This window comes from Phascolarctos cinereus, unplaced genomic scaffold (genome assembly GCF_003287225.1).
Source record: "Phascolarctos cinereus isolate Bilbo 61053 unplaced genomic scaffold, phaCin_HiC Scaffold_1;HRSCAF=81, whole genome shotgun sequence".
NCBI classification, from domain to species: domain Eukaryota; kingdom Metazoa; phylum Chordata; class Mammalia; order Diprotodontia; family Phascolarctidae; genus Phascolarctos; species Phascolarctos cinereus.
In genome coordinates this window covers 290,387,466-290,406,139 of record NW_027555514.1, presented here as the reverse complement: position 1 = coordinate 290,406,139, position 18,674 = coordinate 290,387,466, and the positions used below count along the sequence as shown (strand labels likewise).

The 18,674-nt window shown below is 43.2% G+C and overlaps 1 pseudogene; it reads left to right on the top strand.

Annotated features, from left to right (window-relative positions):
* LOC110205957 (BCL2/adenovirus E1B 19 kDa protein-interacting protein 3-like pseudogene) overlaps positions 1–16,768 on the top strand; it is a 108,836-nt pseudogene extending 92,068 nt beyond the window's left edge.
* Positions 16,769–18,674: the final 1,906 nt, after the last annotated feature.

Here is an 18,674-nt window from a genome sequence, read left to right as displayed (position 1 = left end):
GCTCTCTCCACTGTGCCACATTTCTGCCCTGAAACCTAGCTCTTCTTAACTCCAAATCCAGTGGCCTATCTACTTAGACCTACTTCCTCTATTTGCTTTGTTTGACATGACTTCTCTTTTGCCTTCTCAAGTATCAACCCAAATTGGATTCTAAATGAGTGTTGTCCTGGCTTCTCTCCAACATGACCAGAATGCATTTGCTCCCCAACTCCACCTGGAAAAAATCCTTCTTATCCCATAAAGGCCCAGATGGAGGGGCACCTTCATGAAGCCTTCCCTGATTCCTCCAGAGGAAAGTGATCTCTCCTGCCATTAACTATCATAGAATACTCTATCAAGATTTCCATTTTTCCTATTATGTTCTTTTATCTCATATTCATGTGTGTGGCCATTGAATCTCCCTATTTGACGGTAAGCCCCTTGAAGGCAGCGACTACACTTTTATCTTTGTGTTCCCAGTGCCCATCAAAGAGCCAATGTGTACAGAATAGATGCTCAATATATATTTGTTGAATTTGATTATTTTAATTACTGAATTTGCCTCAGAAAAGAAAGAATTGAGGAAAACTAAAATTAGCAAGGTGGGAACACAATAAACCTTTTATCTGAGCATTTTAGAATTGCGATGGACTTTAGGATCATCTATCCCAACATCTTCCCCAAACTTACAATAACTCATTTCTCTAGTACAGAAACAGAATGACATTGTAGAATGACATAGCAGTGCTGGGCTCAGGCTCAAGAAGTGTTAGCTAAGATCCCACCTCTGTCTCTTCTTTAGAGTTGTAACACCTTGGGCAAGTCACTTTACTTTGACTTGCTGTGTCTCAGGCAACTCCTGAAATCTTATCCACAAGGTGTGATCTAGGTTGGTGGAGAGAGTTCCCACACAAGGAGTTCCTTTGGCTGAGAGAATCATAGATCCTTGGAATATAATGAAAGGTTGAAAAATGGTTTTCCTCCAAACATTTCCAGAGTAGGTAGTGAAGATTATCAGCACGCTAATGAAGGTGGGGAACCTGGAGCTTCATAAAATGCAGAGAAAATAGAGGACACAGAGGGGAGGAGGGTAGGCACTTTATCTCCCATGAGCCCTATTCCCAATGGAGGCAATGGCAGCCATGGCTTTCTCATCCCAAGAGTGTTTCCTTCCTGCTCAACAACATCTTAAAGTAAATATATACTCTTCCATTGGTTCAAGTGAATAACTTACCGGTTAAAACTGCCAGCATTGTTATCTTCATTTTGCAGAAAGAAAAATTGAACCTCAATGAGAGAAAGCAGTTTGACCAAGGCCATGGGAATGAAGAGCCGCCACGTGAACCTAGACCATCTCGTTTCCACATTCTGCATGCTTTCCATGGAAGTGTATATTCTCTTCCTCAGCCCAATCCTTCTCATCTGCTCCTTGGCTGACTTATTAGAGCATGGTTTCTTTTTTAATAGTACGGAAAAGACTTTTTGGCCAATATGACCTAATTTTGCAAAGGGAAATATGGAAGCTCAAAATGGGAAAGTGATTAACCATACATCATGGATGGAGTTCAGTAATTGTGGAGTCGGGACTGGAAACCACATCTCTCAACTCCCAAGTCAGTGTGTGAGCAAGTAGGACACTAGAGTGATTCTATCAGAACTTAGTGGTGAGGAAATCTCCTAATAGTATCTACCACTTTGGGAAAAAAAAGCTGTCAGCAGTCATTTCAGGGACTCCAAAATCACAACACTAACCATGATGAGAGGAGCTTCAATTTCAGCAGCTCATGAAGGCTGAGAAAATGGTCATTATCCCACTCCTCACTCCTACAGCCAGAACATAGGTACCTTGCGGCAGTCTTACAGAAATCATTTTGCAGGGGAGACAACCAAGGCTTGGTGTGGTGATGTAATACGTCCAGGGTTTCACAGTAGCTCTGTTTCAAAGCTAGGATGCAAGCCTAGGTGTGGCCTCCCAAAGTCCTGTACGTTACTCTCTGCCTCGCCACATCGCCTCAAGAACAAGCTCGCTCTCTGACACACGTGACCAGCAAGCACCAGGAACGGTGGAGGGGGAAGGGAACACAGTCACATTTTAACCCCGCAATGAAGAGAAGTCACATGGTATACTGAATAGAACACTAGACATAGGGCCAGGAAGAGCTGGTTCCAATACTGCCTCAGATTCGTTCTACCTGTGTGATTCTGGGCAAATCACTTCACTTTTCTGGGCCTGACTTTCCTCATCTGTAAAATGAAAGGGTTTGCTTGATGGCCTCTAGGGTACCTTCCAGTTCTTAACTGATGGTCCCATGGTCTTCTGACATTCTCACTTCCCAGGGGAGGAATCCCAGAAACGCAGAGTTGGAATAACTTCAGGGGCCAGATGTCACAACCGGTACATGAGCAAGGAAACCTTTGACCCCATTGCTGACAAGTATTCATTCAGTGTTTTGTTGGAAACCACCAGTGACAGGGATCTCACTACCTCCCAAGGCAACTCATTATACTGTTGAACAGCTCTCATTGTGAATAAGCATTTCCTGGCAAGTCTAAGTTTGTCTTTTGGCAACTTCTATCTGCTCTTCCTATTTCTGCCCTCTGGAGCTAAGAAGAAAAAGCGAATCCCTCTTTCCATCCTTCAAATAGCCTGCCCAACTCTTCCTTTATCTAGACTAAATGTCACCAGCCCCTTCAGCCTCCTGCCATATGACATTAACTCAAGGCCTTTTGCCATACATGTCCCTCCTTGAGACATACTACATACAACTTGTCAATGTTATTTCTAAAAGGCAGCACCCAGAACTGAACAGAATGTTCCAGATGAGGTCTGCCTAGGGCAGAGGGCAGCAAGACCAAACCTTCCAGTCTTGGACAGTATACCTCTCAGTGCACACTAAGATAGAATTGGTGTCAGGGAACTGAGATTTAGTGAGAATGACTTGCCCAAGGCCACGTAGTAAGTTAGAGATAATTTAACTGCACTGTATGCAAAAGGAAAAACAAACAACTTGGGAAGTGTGATCATATTCATGCCTTCTCTCTGAACAATCCACCCAGGGACAAGGACAAGTTTTCCCTCACCCCCTTGCCAGAGTCCAAGATATTTTCAATTCAATTAATTTACCTCAAAGGAGAGAATCCAAAACTTTCCCCCTTCTGGGAAAGACAGCCAACTACCTGAGCTAAAAAATGATAGCAATAAATAATGTCTTCCTAGCCAATATTAAATGAGATTTAATATTTGATGTCAGATTATTGGAATATAATGAATTTGTCATTTTAATATTGATGTATAATCAGCCCCATTAAGTAGATGACTATAGCAAGAATTTAGTGCAAAGAATAAATTAATTCCAAGGTTAATAACACATATACCTTAATATGATTGCCTCTTAGCATAATCCTTAGGTGCTGAGCTCCCGACATTGGAATGGACTGCCTGAAACTTGAAATGTGGGTGTAATGCTTAGATCTCTGGTTTCCTTCTGAGAAGGATAACAATAGGTATTTTCCATAGAGAAACATGAAAACTCAACCATACACAAAGAGAGATAGTGTTTCCTTCTGTTGTTTTCTTGTCATGCTTCAGCCAGAGGATTGAGAGTAATACCTAGTTCAACCTCCAAATTTTATGAAGAAGGAAACTGAAGCACAGACATGGCCAGGACTTGCCCAGGACCACTCTGAAATGATGATAGAGTTTATAGCAGAACTGAGATTTGTGCTTTCTAGCCCATAGGCTCCGCATTTCATTATGTATATCATTGCTTCCTGGACAGATTGTGTGGTCGTCCCTATGTTTCATGTGCTGAGCAGGCAATAATTTGAATTAGAGTTGTCAGTCCATCCTCAAAGATTTCTCAATTGTCTATTGTGTTCCAGACACTGCTAAGCATGAGCAATATAAAGATAAAAATCAAATAGTCCCTGCCCTCAAAAAGCTTACATGTGCCCATATAAGCATATGCAAAATAATAGCAGACAATTTCAGCAAGAGGCTGTGGAAGATGGGAACGGTTCAGAAAGTCATCCTGTAGAACATAATGTTTTATTTAATTGATTTAAAATTTTTATTTTCCATTTCAAATTATTTCCCTCCCTTTGTTCCCTTCCCCATCCATTGAGAAGGCAAGAAATGCAATAGCCATTATGTTAAAGCAGTCCTGCAAAACATACCTCCACATTAGCCATGTTGTGGGGAAAAAAGCAAGAAAAATAAAATGAAAAAATACGCTTCAATCTGCACTGAGCTCACCATTGAACTTCACGTGATGGAAACCATCTAGTGTTTTAGGGCTGACCTTAAATTCCAACCTAAATTCTAAGGGGAAGGAGACCACATTTATGGTGGGCAGGCTGTGGAAAGGCATGGAGGTGAGAGATGGCAGAAGGGAGATGGGACGTTGTGTCAAGAACATTAAGAAAGTTAGCTTGGCTAAACCAAAGAATGCATGAATGAGAACAATGTCTCATTTCCTAAGCCTTGTCTTCCCTCCCCCTTTAAATTAACTCTCATTTATGGTGTGAACTTGGAAAAGTCACTGTCTTTGTGTCTCATTTTGCTCTTAGATTATAAGTTTCATGAGGGTAGGGAGCTGTATCTTATCCAAACTTTGTATCTCCTCCTGCTCAGTATAGGACTCTGTATACAACAGGTTCTTAATGCAGAGTTCTTGGATTGAATAGAGGCTTCAACATTTATACTGATTTGGACATAACTGATTACGCCTTAACAAAGTGTTTTATTAAATCTTTTTTTTTCCATTGATGTTGAGATCAACAGGGTGATGAGCGATGTCATAACAGAAGATAAGCTAATTCTCGCAGAGGAGCACATGCAGTGGGCAAACAGCTCTCAACAGCTGCTCTCTGTATTTATCAATGCCAAGCTCCCTTTTCCCCAGAGACTACATGTGGATGCAGACTGCTACCATTCTTGTTTCTCACCCAAAGCTAAATGATTAAACTCATAGGTTTTTCACTTGAATCAAAGCCCATGGAACTAGGGTGGGGCAACCAATGCTTTCCTCCAGAGCGCTTGATTGAGAAGGTGGTGATAGCTCTTCAGCCCTTTAGCAGTAAAGAAAAAACATAAATTTGTACTTGGCAACAATGAGTTAAAATGTAAGCTACAAATGGCATCTGGAATGATCCCTTCTCCTGTCCCTCCTAGCTCCCCTCACCATGATGTGGACCTCCCCACTGATGCCTTTGAATCTCTGTAACCCCTCCCCAACCCAATTCAGAGGATGATTCAGGGCACTTGACCTGGGTGTTAACTTATGGTATTTGCCCCAGGGGAAAAACTTGACTATTCCATGTTTTTCAGAATGCACACCAAATGTCTTAGAATCTTGGAGCTAGAAGAGCCTTCAGAGAGTATTCCAAATCATACCTTCTATAGCATTGCCAAGTAGCCATCTTTGCTTGGTTTGAGTATCACCAGTAAGGGTGTGAAAAGAATTTAGCTCCTTTCACAGCATCCTATTCTATTTGGGGATAGCTGTAACTGTTTGAGCTCAATGTCAGATCTATATCTGCTTCCCTGGCACCACCACTATTGTTCTTAGCTCTGCCCTCTGGGACCAAGGAGAACGTAAGTAATCTCTTCTCCAGAATGACTCTTCAGATAATTGAAGATGTCTCTCATGAACACCTCTTCCTTCCCATAACCAAGTCTTTCCTTGTCAAGGTAGAACAATCTCTGCTTCTTTACTTTATGCCCATACAGTTTGGGAAAATGGGTTCAGAATATACATCAATGTAATTAATGCCAGATAATTGAGGCAAGGCAATGGCACTACTATGTAATTGGCTAATCTCGAAGTTCAACATAACCACACAGGCACAGTTCATGTTTTAGGGCTTTGTCCCAGTGTGGTTCTTTTCCTTTGGAGGCTGAAGTGCTAACATGTGGATGAGGTTGTTTGCCAGCAACCTTAAGGGATGATTTTCTCCCTCCAAGTGCCTACTGGCTCATGGTGCTCCTGACAGAGTGTGAGCTGAGATCCCCTCCACCAAACCTGGGTGATGCTCCATGCTGCCAACTTTCTTGCCAAATTATTATCAGAATTTATCATTACCAAGATCCCTTTCTTGGAAGGCTTTGGTGAGGTTGCATAATATTTCAATACTTTAACAACATACGATTTCATTGGTTAAAAAAAGAGGTCCCACTAAGAAAACCCCCTCTAGCCATGCAGAACAATACCTATTCTATACTTTAGAGTCAGAGAAAATTGCTCAGAGCGCAGAGAAGCTGGGTGACTTAGCCAAGGGTCTCAGCCAGTATATGTTACACGAAGGATTTCAGCTCAGGTCTTGCTTCTTCTGAAGATGCTTCATCACAAATATGTGTGCTAGAGAATCTTAACAAATACCAAACAACATTTAAAAAGAGTCAAATCTTACACCAAACCCTTGTCTTTTATTAGGGTAAATCTTAATGACATAAACAATGGACAAGCCAAGAGAATGTTTATGCTGTGCACCCTTACAGGCACCTCCTAGAAGCCTTCCTATCCTCAGTGGACCTTCCTGAGTGTGGGCTGACCTGCTAAGGTCATCAAGAGCTACAGAGCTCTGAGTTGTGACAGGTAGATATGAGGATGCATAATGGGTTAATTATAAGAACAGATCCCTGCCCTTGGGCTAGACAGCTTAACATTGCCAAATGAAACTCATCCAATCTCAGATTTGGATAGGATCCCGGAGGGCTAGACAAGACAACCCCCCCCAATCCAGTCACCACCATGCATGATGCAATCCATATGCCATTCTTAACACATGGTTAGATGGCTGCCACTCCATCCTTGCTTGGAAAGAGGAATGTGTGGCCTCCCCTGAAGTGACTTCTACTTAATAACCTCAAGTCTTTCAGTGTGCCCCATTTCAGCAAGGATGCTTCCTGGCTGGAGTATTTGTCAGCCAGCATTTAGTAAGTAGTTACTATGTTCCGGCCACTGTGCTGAGCAAAGTAAGGAAGGGTGTCCAGAGGAGGTGAGTGGAACGATGAGCAAATGCTGAAGAGAGCAGAGCAAGTGCGTATTGGAAGAGAGAGCAGGAGTGCTTTGCTTGGCCCCAGAGGCATGGACTAGGACCACTGGTTGGAACTTCCCAGGAGGCAGATGTTACTTCAACATATAGAAGATGGATACACATATCAGAACAGTTCAATGGTGGCAGTGGCTACTTGATAAAATAACAACATCTCCATCACCAGAGGGATTCAAGCAACAGCAGATAAGCGGTGATTCAGGATTAAGCCATGTAAGCAAAATGCCACAGAGATGTGGCAGTGATGACAGCAATAGCCGATAGATGGCTTTCTCTTCCAAATGAGGAAGGGGCAAGATGAGCTCGGGGCCACCTTCCACTCTCAGCTTCTCTGATAAAAGTTGCTGGCATGACCAGGCTATTTTTGGCTTCAAATGGTCAGTGGTAAGTGATTTTCCTGTTCTGTACATGCCTGAGGCCAGGCCTTGGAACCAAGACATTATGGAGAGCTCGTGTAAGTGAATCTCATTGGAGTATTTTGTTTTAAATGATTCTGAGCCACTGGATGTCTCCCCCAATGTCCCATCTCTTACCCAAAGACTGATGATAAGTGCAGTGTTACCCTTGAGACTGGATTGAGCCTCACAGCCTAATGAGATGACGTATACAAAACACTTCACACAGTTTAGAGTGCTCTGTAAATGCTAGCTATGATTATTTTTGATATTCTTCCTCATCTATGTATTCATTTATTATTGCTGCCCTATCCTGAGATTTGGAATCTGTGCGACTAGGAGTTATTAATTGCCTAGATCAAGACATCTGGCCCTGGCCACCCCATGAAGTTCTGGAGTACCCTCCTATGTTAGTCCACACCCCATACCACTCTTCCCTGCTTTCCCATGGGGCCCTCTGCAGCCCTTCCCTGCTGTTAACAACCTGCCCTTCATGAACAAACTATGCCCACCCCTAGAAAAATTACTTTTGAAAAGCTTAGCATGTGATTTTCTGTGTCCACCTTTTCTGCCCCCCCCAACAGAATGCAAGTTCCTTGTGGTCAGGGACTGCTCCTCTTTTTGTCCTGTTTCTCCAACACCCAGGGCATGCCGGGCAGAAAAAAACCAAAACCTTAATACATCAGGCTGTGAGCAGTGTGAGAGCAGGGACTGTCTTTGCCTTTCTTTGCTTCCCTAACACTTAGCCCAGAGCCTGGCAAAGAGCAGGCATGTGATAAATACAACTTGAGTTAGTAAATGTTAAATTAACTTGACTTGAAGGGGGCAAGATCCTATAGTGGCTACAGGATTGTATTCAGAGTTAATGATATGGAGAAGCAGGGTTAGAGCAGCATTAGAATGTAGTCCTTATATAGGCAGCCCAGCGGCCTTTCCTACAACAGTAGCCCCAATATCAAAGGACTGAGAGCAAAGCTTAGATCAGGGATGAGCTTTCAGCTCAGAGCTAAGAAGGCTTGTGCGGATATGCACAGTCCAAAATCTGGCTGAAGAATATTTAAAACATCATGATATAGTAACATTGCATGGTTACAGATCATATTGTTATATTTGATTATATGATTATTGTTGTTCAGTCACGTTGGTCATGTCCGACTCTCTTGTGACCCCATTTGGGGTTTTCTTGGCAAAGATACTGGAGCAGTTTACCATTACCTTCTCCAGCTCATTTTATAGATGAGCAAACTGAGGCAAGCAGGGTTAAGTGACTTGCCCAGGTCACACAGCCAGTAAGTGTCTGAGGCTGAATTTGAACTCAGGAAGATAAGTCTTCCTGACTCCAGAGGAGTGCTCTATCCAGTGCTCCACCTACCCGCCCTATAATGTGGTAGTAATGCAATATTATGAGAGCGTATATTCAGCAAATTCTATACTATGTGCTTATCTCAGATACATACATATAGGGTGGATTGCTACATACAGTTCTACTTTAAATGTCCAGTAAACAAGATTACATGATAGCAGTAATATCACATAATTCTACAGAGCTTTGTCATTAAGAATCACTTTACATATATTATCTTTTGTTCCCTAGGCCACCCAAGGACCATTTTTTCTCATTTTACAAATGAGAAAACTGAGGCTCAGAAAGGATGAGGGACATGAGCAAAGCTGCACAGCTAAACCTGAGTCCCAAGACTGAGATCTAAGCCCAGATCTGCCACTTGTCATCCCCAGGACATTGGGCACCTCCCTCCCCTCTCTGCATCTCAGTATCCTCAGCTATAAAGAAGGGGGTAGGACTAAATTCAGGCCTCTTCACCATTTTTGTGTCTCATGGGCTCACCCCTTTAAAGGACAGTAAGTCTAGTGAAGGCTGGGGACCCCTTTGCAGAATCATCCTTTTCAATGTTGGTCAATCATTTATGTGTCTGATTCTTCATGAGCCCATGAACTTTGTCCATGGGTTTTTCTTGGCAAAGACACTGGAGCGGTTTGACATTTCCTTCTCCAGCTCATCTGAAGGATGAAGAAACTAGGGTAAACTGGTTTAAGTGACTTGCCCAGGGTCACACAGCTAATAAGTGTCTGAGGTCAGATTTGAACTCAGGTCTTCCTAACTCCAGGCCCAGTGCTCTATGCACTGAGCCACCTAGCTGCCTTTCAGTGTACCCCCTTTTCAACATGTCCCACAAAAATCCACATCAGATTACCAAGGAACCCTGATTATATTGAAATGCAGTCATCATCCTCATCATTATTGCTGCTGCTGCTGCTGCTGCTATCATTATCAGTATTATCGTCATCACTACTCACAGTCTCCAGGTAAAGACACCCTCCTAGCTGAACCCTAAGGTCCCACCTTGCTCCAGATCAAAGATCCTTGGGGAAAATTCCTCAGGCTCATGTACAGAGGCTCCCTGGAGGCCCCCAAGAGGCAGAGACAGGAAAGTCCTTTGTTTTCATTTCTTGCTTTAGTGGAAAACATCCTTCCTTATCAAGGCTGCCAGCTTGGAAGTTACCCTTCACAACTCACCGCTCCACTGACGGTAAATGTGTGCGCCTGAGTCCCTTCTCCTTTGTCCTAATTACTCTCCTCAGTCCTCACTAAAAGCCTGCAGCAACACCCACTCCCAGGGCCGGGTCATTTTCCAAGCTGTGGACCGTGGACCAGGCTCATTTTCACTTGAGAAGTCTGCAGCTTGACCCAGCCATTGCCAGCAGCACAAGCCTAGTCGACAGGTCACAGCGTCAACTATGGAGCCATGACTGTAGTCAATTCATGGCTCTCAGAGGATGGAAATGGGTGCCCATCCACTTCTGCAGGCTGCACCCTCTGCCTTTGGCTCATGCAGATTTATTTGAAAAGACTCCAAAAGAAGAATATTCACAGACTTAAAGGGAAATCAGATTCACAGAACTGGGTGGAAGGGGCCTCTTGGCACAGTGCCACCCTCCGCCAGGACTGGGGCACATACCCCTCCTGCCACCTGCCCAAGGACCCAGGATCCAGAGTCACTAGGCCTCTTAGGGCTATGCTGCCAGGGGACCAGGCTTAAAAATATAGGGGCAGAGGAGCAGATCAATCTATCATCTCTTCCCTATCATTTAAGCTCTGAAATCATTAGTTACTTATTTAACTAAAATGCTAGAGTGCTTCCAATGAAAAATACAACACAGAGTCTGGCTGTTTGCCATCAGAAACTGCGTGGAAAATTAACAGTTTAGTCCTAAACCTGAGAGTCTGATTATAGAGGAGATATAGAAGAGCTAGGTGGTGCAGTGGATAGAGTATCAGGCTTGGAGTCTGGAAGACCTGACTTCAAATCTGGCCTCAGACACTTACTAGCTGTGTGACCCTGGATAAGTCATTTAACTCTGTTTACTTCAGTTTCCCCATCTGTTAAATGAGCTGGAGAAGGAAATGGCAAACCACTGTAGTATCTTTGCCAGAAAAACCCTAAATGGGGTCACAGAGAGTCTGAAACAATTGAACAACAACATAAGATCCCAGGAATGAAACAAGTGTATTTCTACTGCCCCACTAGAGGTCCTCTACTCTAGCCTTCTCTATAACAGCCATGTCTAACTTCTTCTTGAATACCTGCTGTGATGGAGAGCTCACTACCTATCAGATTGATCTGCTATTGGGTAGTTCTAATATCTAGAACATGCAGATGAAGAACTGAAGCCCAGAAAAGGGATTTAGCTTGCCCAAGGGCATCCAATTAGTATGTGAATCAGATTTTCTGGGTACAGATCCAGGGTTCTTTCCCTTCTGGCTTCTATTGACCATTTGTTTTCCTCCTACACATGGCTGCTCACTGACCCTACTGCTTTGAATTTTAAAACTACATAGCAAGGGGAGAGGCAGAGCCTAGTTTTCCATCCTAGCTTTTTACTGTATTATCATGGCCATTGTATAGCACAGTCAAGAAAAGTAACCTGGATTTAGAATCGATAGGTAGAGGTAGCTGCCTGCATTCACATTCTAGGTCTAGAGTTTCCTCTGGATGCAAGCTTAAACAAGTCACTTTCTCTTTATGGGTTCCACTGTCTTCTTCCAATACAATACAGGAGGCAGCACAGAGACCCAAGTTTGCCTGTGGCCTGTGCAAGTGAAGAGGCAGAGAAGGGTCTGAGGACCTGCATGGCCTGTGCATTCCTGCCCATTGCCTGGGGCTCAGGTGCCTAAACACTGGGGCTTGCTGGGGCATTGGGCTGGCAAGGAAGTTATGCAGGTTAACAGGAGATGGGCAGGGAGCCCCCTAATTCTCTATACGTGGGAAATTTCCTCTGGGGGTGGGGGTATATGATGAAGGATAAGAACCCTCAGGAAAATCATATAAAATGGCCTTTTATCCATACTTCATGCTCCTCTGGGAAAGGAGAGGGGAGGCGAAGGGAGGGGAAGAGGGAGAGGGAGAGGAGAGGAGAGGAGAGACCCCTTCAAGTCCAGCCCTAGCCCCACTGCTGAAGCTTGGTCTCACGAAGCAGCTTTTCCACATGGGACCATTTCTCAGAGAATCACAAGATTCGTGACGTCTCCGAGCTGGCAGACAACCCAGAGGCAGCCTATGTCATCCAGCCAACATCCCCCGCCTGACAGGCTGTGTGTGGCCAGAGGTCTCCTTGGAGATGGAGCCCAGCAGCCCGGGGGCAGGCCGGCTCACTTCCCCGCACCTCGATTCTGAGGGTGGCCTTTGTTTCTCGTTCTTCACGAAATCTGCTTCCCAGCATTTTTTCTGCGCGGCTCCTCATTCCGCCTGGCGCAGCCTCGATGCATCAAATAATCCATCTTCCCCAGCAGCCAGTCCCCTGTTGGAGGATGTTTGTCCTCAGACTTGCACCACGTTCTAACTGTTTGCATTCTTTCTACATCCCGTCAAATGGGGAAGTGGATGCGACCCCTGCTGTAGGCCTTGGGACTTCATCTCATAGTCACTTAGGCTTTCATTTTTGATCTCTGAATGGCTAAGCAGAGTTTATCCTAGTAAGAGACATAAGGAATTTGCTTTTCACCAACATGCATTAATCGATTCAATGACCAAGAGCTGATTACTAAGTAACTCCCCACCCAGAATGCCCTCTCCCTTCTCCCCTGGGCTCCCACCTTCCCTGCCTCCACAGCATCTCAGTCACCCTTTCTGTCCGAGGGCTCTCCTGGTCTCTGCTCCCTCCCTCCCGCCTCCCTTTTTAGTGCCTTCCCTCTAAGATGTCCTCCCATCTCCTCTACATGTATTCTGTGTGTGCCCGCAGATTGTCGCGGTGTCTCTTCCGCGAGACGGTGAGCTCCCTGAGGGCAGGGCTTTTTAGTGTCTCACGGTCTTTTCAGCACTTCATTCTTGGCACACAGTGGGGGCTTAATAAGTGTTTGTTCACTAAGTGAGTGACTACTATATATCAACTATCAGTTTAGGCCCTGGGGAAACAGTCACATAGGACCTGACCTCAAGAAGTTTATTCTCAAGTGGAATACAGAAGAACCCCCGAAATGACCAGGAGGACTTTAAGCAAGATCTACGTCCTTGAAATCGCAGCCCCAAAATACTGGTGTGGTCCGGTCTCCTCAATTCCTCTGCCGTGGACAGGATAAGATGAAAACTACCTTCTTGGGTAACTTAAGAAAATCAAATGGGTCGGGGCTGAAGCATCAGGATGACTCCCTGTCCGCAGATCCAGCCTGCCCTGTTAGAGACGTGATGGAGGCTCAGCCTGCACCGCCATTTGTCCACTCTGGGAGCACCACCTACGGCCTGATCTCTCCCTCCCAAGCTGCCAAGGAAGGTGGTTTGATGCAGTCAAAGGGAATCCCAGATTGTATCAGGGCAAGCAGCCCTGCAGGCCATCCTCTCTCCAGAAAGCATCACCATGGAAACCCTGCCTCTAGCCTGGTGCTGCTGCAACAGTTTAATTTTAAGTCACTAACAACCAATTTGCAATTTTTAAAATAGTGGTTGGCCTGAAGGTTTAGTTTTGGCTTTGTTTAACTTAGTTTTATTTTTTCTCTCATTTCTTGGAATTGTGTCCAATTTTTTTCAGACAGTTCCCCTCCCCGACCCCCCCCCCCCCCAGGGAGAGGGCTGAGGTAGGAATCAAGATAGGCAAGGAGAGTTTTTGGTGTGTTAATTCAGCCAAAAGGCTATGATATCAATGTGGGACTTTGAACAGTCCACACTCTGTGTCTTCACATCCAAAGTACAGGCAGAAAGGGAGTCATCATCTTGGAAAACGAATTTCATCCAAAGATCACCTAGATGAACTCATTGCCTCCATCTTTCCATTCCCAAAGCCACTACCCCTCCTCACACCATCACAGCCTGTGGAACTCCCACCAATATCTCTGCCCTCCGACCTACCTGCCCAACATCTGGCAATAATAATAATTATGTAATGTATCAATCATGTATGTGATATATCATATGTAATATGATAATCAATAAAGTTAAACTGTTTACATTCCTACATAGGAAGATGATACACGTAACTCCTAAGAACTTTCCATTATTAGGGCAGTTAAAATGACAGAGGGCATGGATGTGAGTCAATTGTGAGTTGGAATGATCTCCAAAAAATGAAGGGGTGAGAAAGAGGGATGCACTGGGAGAAGGGGGGAATGAAGAGGTAGAATGTGGCAAATTTCCTCACATAAAGGAGATATGCAAGGAAGACTTTTAGAGGGAGGGGGAAATGGGGAGGTAGGGGTAGCAGGCAATGCTTGAAACTTGCTCTCGTTGGAATTTGTTCAAAGAGGGAAGAACACATATACATACATACATACACGCATACAAATATACACACAGAATATACATATATGCTCATATGTACATATGTGTACCTATATGTGCGTACACAGACACATGCACAGATACACATACTCAATTAGGTATGGAAATCTCTCTTGGGAGATAGGAGGGGGAGGGGATAAGAAATATGGGGGATGATAAGAGGGAGGGCAGAGAGAGGGAGGCAGTGGTCAGAAGCAAGAAAGACTTTTGAAGAAGGACAGGATACAAAGAGAGAGAGAAGGATAAACAGAGGAAAATGGGATAGAGGGAAATGCACAGTTAGGAATCATAAGTGTGAATGTGAGTGGGAAGAGCTAACCCATACAACCAAAACAGATAACAGAATAGATTGGAAACTCAAATCCAAAAATTTGTTTTGTACAAGAGACACTCTTGGGACAGAAAGACACATACAGAGTGAAATGAAGGGCTGAAGCAGTCTATTATGCTCCAGCTGAAGTGAAGAGGGCAGGAGTAGCAATCATAATCTCACATAAAGCAAAAACAAAATTAGATCTAATTGAAAGAGATGATCAGGGAAACTACATTTTGATAAAAAGTACTGTAGACAATGAAGTAATATCAAAAATGTTTTCAGCAAGTTTTTCTGATAAAGGCCTCATTTATCAAAAATATAGAGAACTGATTCAAATCTATAAAATGAAGAACTCTTACTCAATAGATAAATGGTCAAAGGATATGGATAGGTAATTTTCAGAAGAAAAAGTCAGAGCTATCTATAGTCACATAAAAAATGCTCTAAATCACTATTGATTAGAGAAAGGAAAATTAAAACAACTCTGAGGAGGTACCATCTCACACCTCTCAGAAATGACAAAAGCTGGAAGGGATGAGAGAAAATAGACACATTAATGAACTACCGGTGGGAGAGTAACTGGTCCAACCATTCTGCCGAACAATCTGAAACTCTATCTGACCTTTGATCCAGGAATAACACCACTAGGTCCATGCTTTAAATAGATCGAAGAAAAAGGAAAAAAAGACCTATATGTAGAAAAACATGTGTAGTAGTAGTTCTTTCTGTGATGGCAGAGAATCAGAAACTGAAGGGATGCTTATCAATTTGGGAATGGCTGAACAAAGTTGTGGCATATGAGTATGATGGAGTACTATCATGCTGTGGGAAGTGATGAGGAGGGTGGCTCCAGCAAAACGTGGCACAACCTGTATGAACTGATGCAAAGTGTAGTGAGAAGAACCGGGAGATCATTGTACACAGTGACAGCAGTGGTGTAATGATGATCAACTGTGAAAGACTCGGCCATTCTGATCAATTCCAATTTCCCACAATTCCAAAGGACTCATGATGAGAAAATGACATCCACCTCCAGAGAGAGAACTGATAAACTGAGCGCAAACTGAAGGGTAATTTTCTCGTTGCTTCTGCCTTTTGGTGACACGGCTGCTATGGAACGCATTGCGCATGATTTCACAGGCATCATTGAGTCATTGTTTTATGTCTCAGTGGGGGTGCGAAGGGAGGAAAAGAATCTTGAGAACAAAATTTTAAAAGAAAAGAATTTTTAAAATAAGTAATGAATATAAACAAATAAAAAGAAATGCTAGCTACAGCAATAAGAGTAAGGAAATAGAGGACATATGCAAAAGCAAAAAGGAAACAAAGTTACCACTTTTTGCTTATGATAAGATGGCCTCCGTGAAGAATCCTACAGAGGCAAAACTTAAAAAGTCACAATAATTAAAGTGATAGTTTAAAAAAATTCACTATACAAAATAAATTCACACAAGTCATCAGTGATCTTTTTTTATATATTACCAAGGAAGTCAAACAGAAAGAGAATATTCATTAAAAATGGCTATAGAATTATAAAATGTTTAAGAGTACACATACTCTTAAAGATCACACACGTGAACTATAAAAATACAGCTATGAGGCACTTTTTATAGAAATAAGTATAGAACTAAATAAAATTAGTCATATTAATTACTCAAATCTTCATGCCAACATCATAACAATGACGGGGACTTCTGGATCATGAGAACAAGAAGATGGAATATTTGACATTTTCTCTGATCCTCATGTCTTGTCAAATCTCTCTCTCTCTCTCTCTCTCTCTCTCTCTCTCTCTCTCTCTCTCTCTGTATATATATATATATGTATGTATACTGAAGATAAAGCAACTTCAGCTGTCTAGGACACCCAGAATTCAAAAGAAGGTTAACAAATAAACCCCAGACTTAGGAAGTGATGGTCACTGACCCTGAGCTTCCTCAACACCCCTCCCCCAATGCCCATGCTCTAGGGATTGAGTCTGCACTAGCAGAACCAAGGACATGACACAGGCTTACATCAAAACCCAGCCCCGTACTCTGGGGCCCCTGCCATCTTTCCAGTACCCCTGATCATTTTGCTCCAGGCTGCTGAAGTTTGCTCAGGATTTGACAGCCAGCGTGGCCATAGCCCAGAAGGAGCCAAAGCCTGTTGGGTTGCCAGAAGCTCCAGAGCTGCAAAGCACTGACCTGCTGCTGCCAGGAAACACAGGCTCTGAGCTTGCAGTGCCAGGCTAGAGAAAGGTCACCAGGAGAGGACGTCGTGCATGGAAGGGACTGTGCGGCACTCCACCAGACCTGAGGGCAGAGCACCGAAGCTCACAAAGGCCAACTGTTGTTCTTGTTCAGTCATTCAGTCATGGCCAACTCTACGTGACCCCATAGCCTTTTGTCCATAGGGTTTTTCTTGGCGAAGATACTGGAGTGGTTTGCCATTTCGTTCTCTAGTATGCCCCCATTTTACAAATGAGGAACTGAAGTAAATAGCAGTTAAATGAGTTCCCCAGGGTCACAAGCTAGTAAGCGTCTGAGGCTGAATTTGAACTCAGATCTTCCTGACTCCATGCCTAGTGCTCCATCTACTGCACCACTTAGCTGCCCAGGGCAATACCCAAAAATCACTAGGGGCAGAGACCTAGGCTGGTGATCTGTAAACTGCCCATCATGGGAGAAGTCTGAGATGATTTGAGATCCAACCCCCAAAGAAACTAAAATCAGAGAGGAGGAAGTCAAAAAGTGAGTGATAAAATGAGGGGGGTAGGAAATGGGGAGAGAGGTGAGATGGTGGAAAGACACTCATGTTACCAAAGATTTCAGCAAGAAGAAAACTCAAAGAGCTTGAACATAAACAGAAAAATCAACAGGAAAACCAGTAACAACAGAAGGAAATGTGGCCTCCAGATGTAGTAGAGGCATTCAAGCATCTATTGATAACTACTGCAAAACATAATTACAATACTCCCTAAATTAATTCATTTATTCAATTACATACCAATCAAACTACAAAAGCATTAGAAGAAATAATGAAATTCATCTGGAGGAAAATAATTGTAATGCAATTTAATAATTCATTATTTAATATTAATAAATTAAATGTTAATTAACAGATTTAATGTCAATCATTATTTAATTATTTAATAGCTGAACAAATGATGGTATATGAACTTAATGGAAGATGATTGTACTATAAGACACAATGAAAGGGACAGTTTGGTGAAAACCCAGGAAGACTTGTATCAACTGATGTAAGGAAGTAAGAACAATTTATAAAGTAACAATAACATTGTAAAGGAAAAAAAAAGCAATTCTGAAAGACTTGGAAACTGATCAAGGCAACAATCAGCCACAACTCCAGAGACCAGTGACCAAGCCTACTACCCATGGCCTGATAAGGGTGCATGAATGACCCTTGCAGAGCAGGATGTACACTTTTGGACATGGCAAATGTGTAGATCTGTTTTGATTGCTCTGCTCTGTCACAAGCATTGTGTTTTTCTTTTGTGCTGGCTTGGGGGTTCTAGGGAAGAAAAGCTAGCAATACCATAGCTCTCTCCCCCTAAAAAAATAGGTCATTACCAAGTCATTACACCATTTCTTAATGTAAGAAAAATTATGAAAGTTTAGAAAGAAATATACAAACAATTGAAAGCAACATAATGAATTTATGATATTCTTTTTTAAAAAAGAAGCAAGCTGCATGTAATAAGCATTTGTGTTTTCACATGTAATCCTCTTTTTCTGTTCTGTTTTGCATATAAAATGTTATTTTTGTTCTTGTTTGTGTGTTCATTAAATTCAAAGTTAAGACTTTCTAAAATGGCTCCCTCGTGACTGTGCCATGAAGCCTTTTGCCGTAGGCTGTTGGGAGCCCACACATCTTTGCCAACACGACACAGCTGAGATGCTGGTTCCCACAAGGAGCCTGCCCTGATACCCTCCACCCCCCTCCACACAAAGGCCAAGGAAATGTTGATCTAGAAATGTCAGTAGGGATCAAACCTATTCATTTTACAGATGTGAGAGGAATTGGAAGCCCTGAGGATTGAAGTGACTTAGGTGAGACGCACAGCTAGTAAGCCGCAGAGCCCAGATATGACACTGTGTCCTTACCATCCAGTAATCTGCATTTAATTGAATTGAAGGA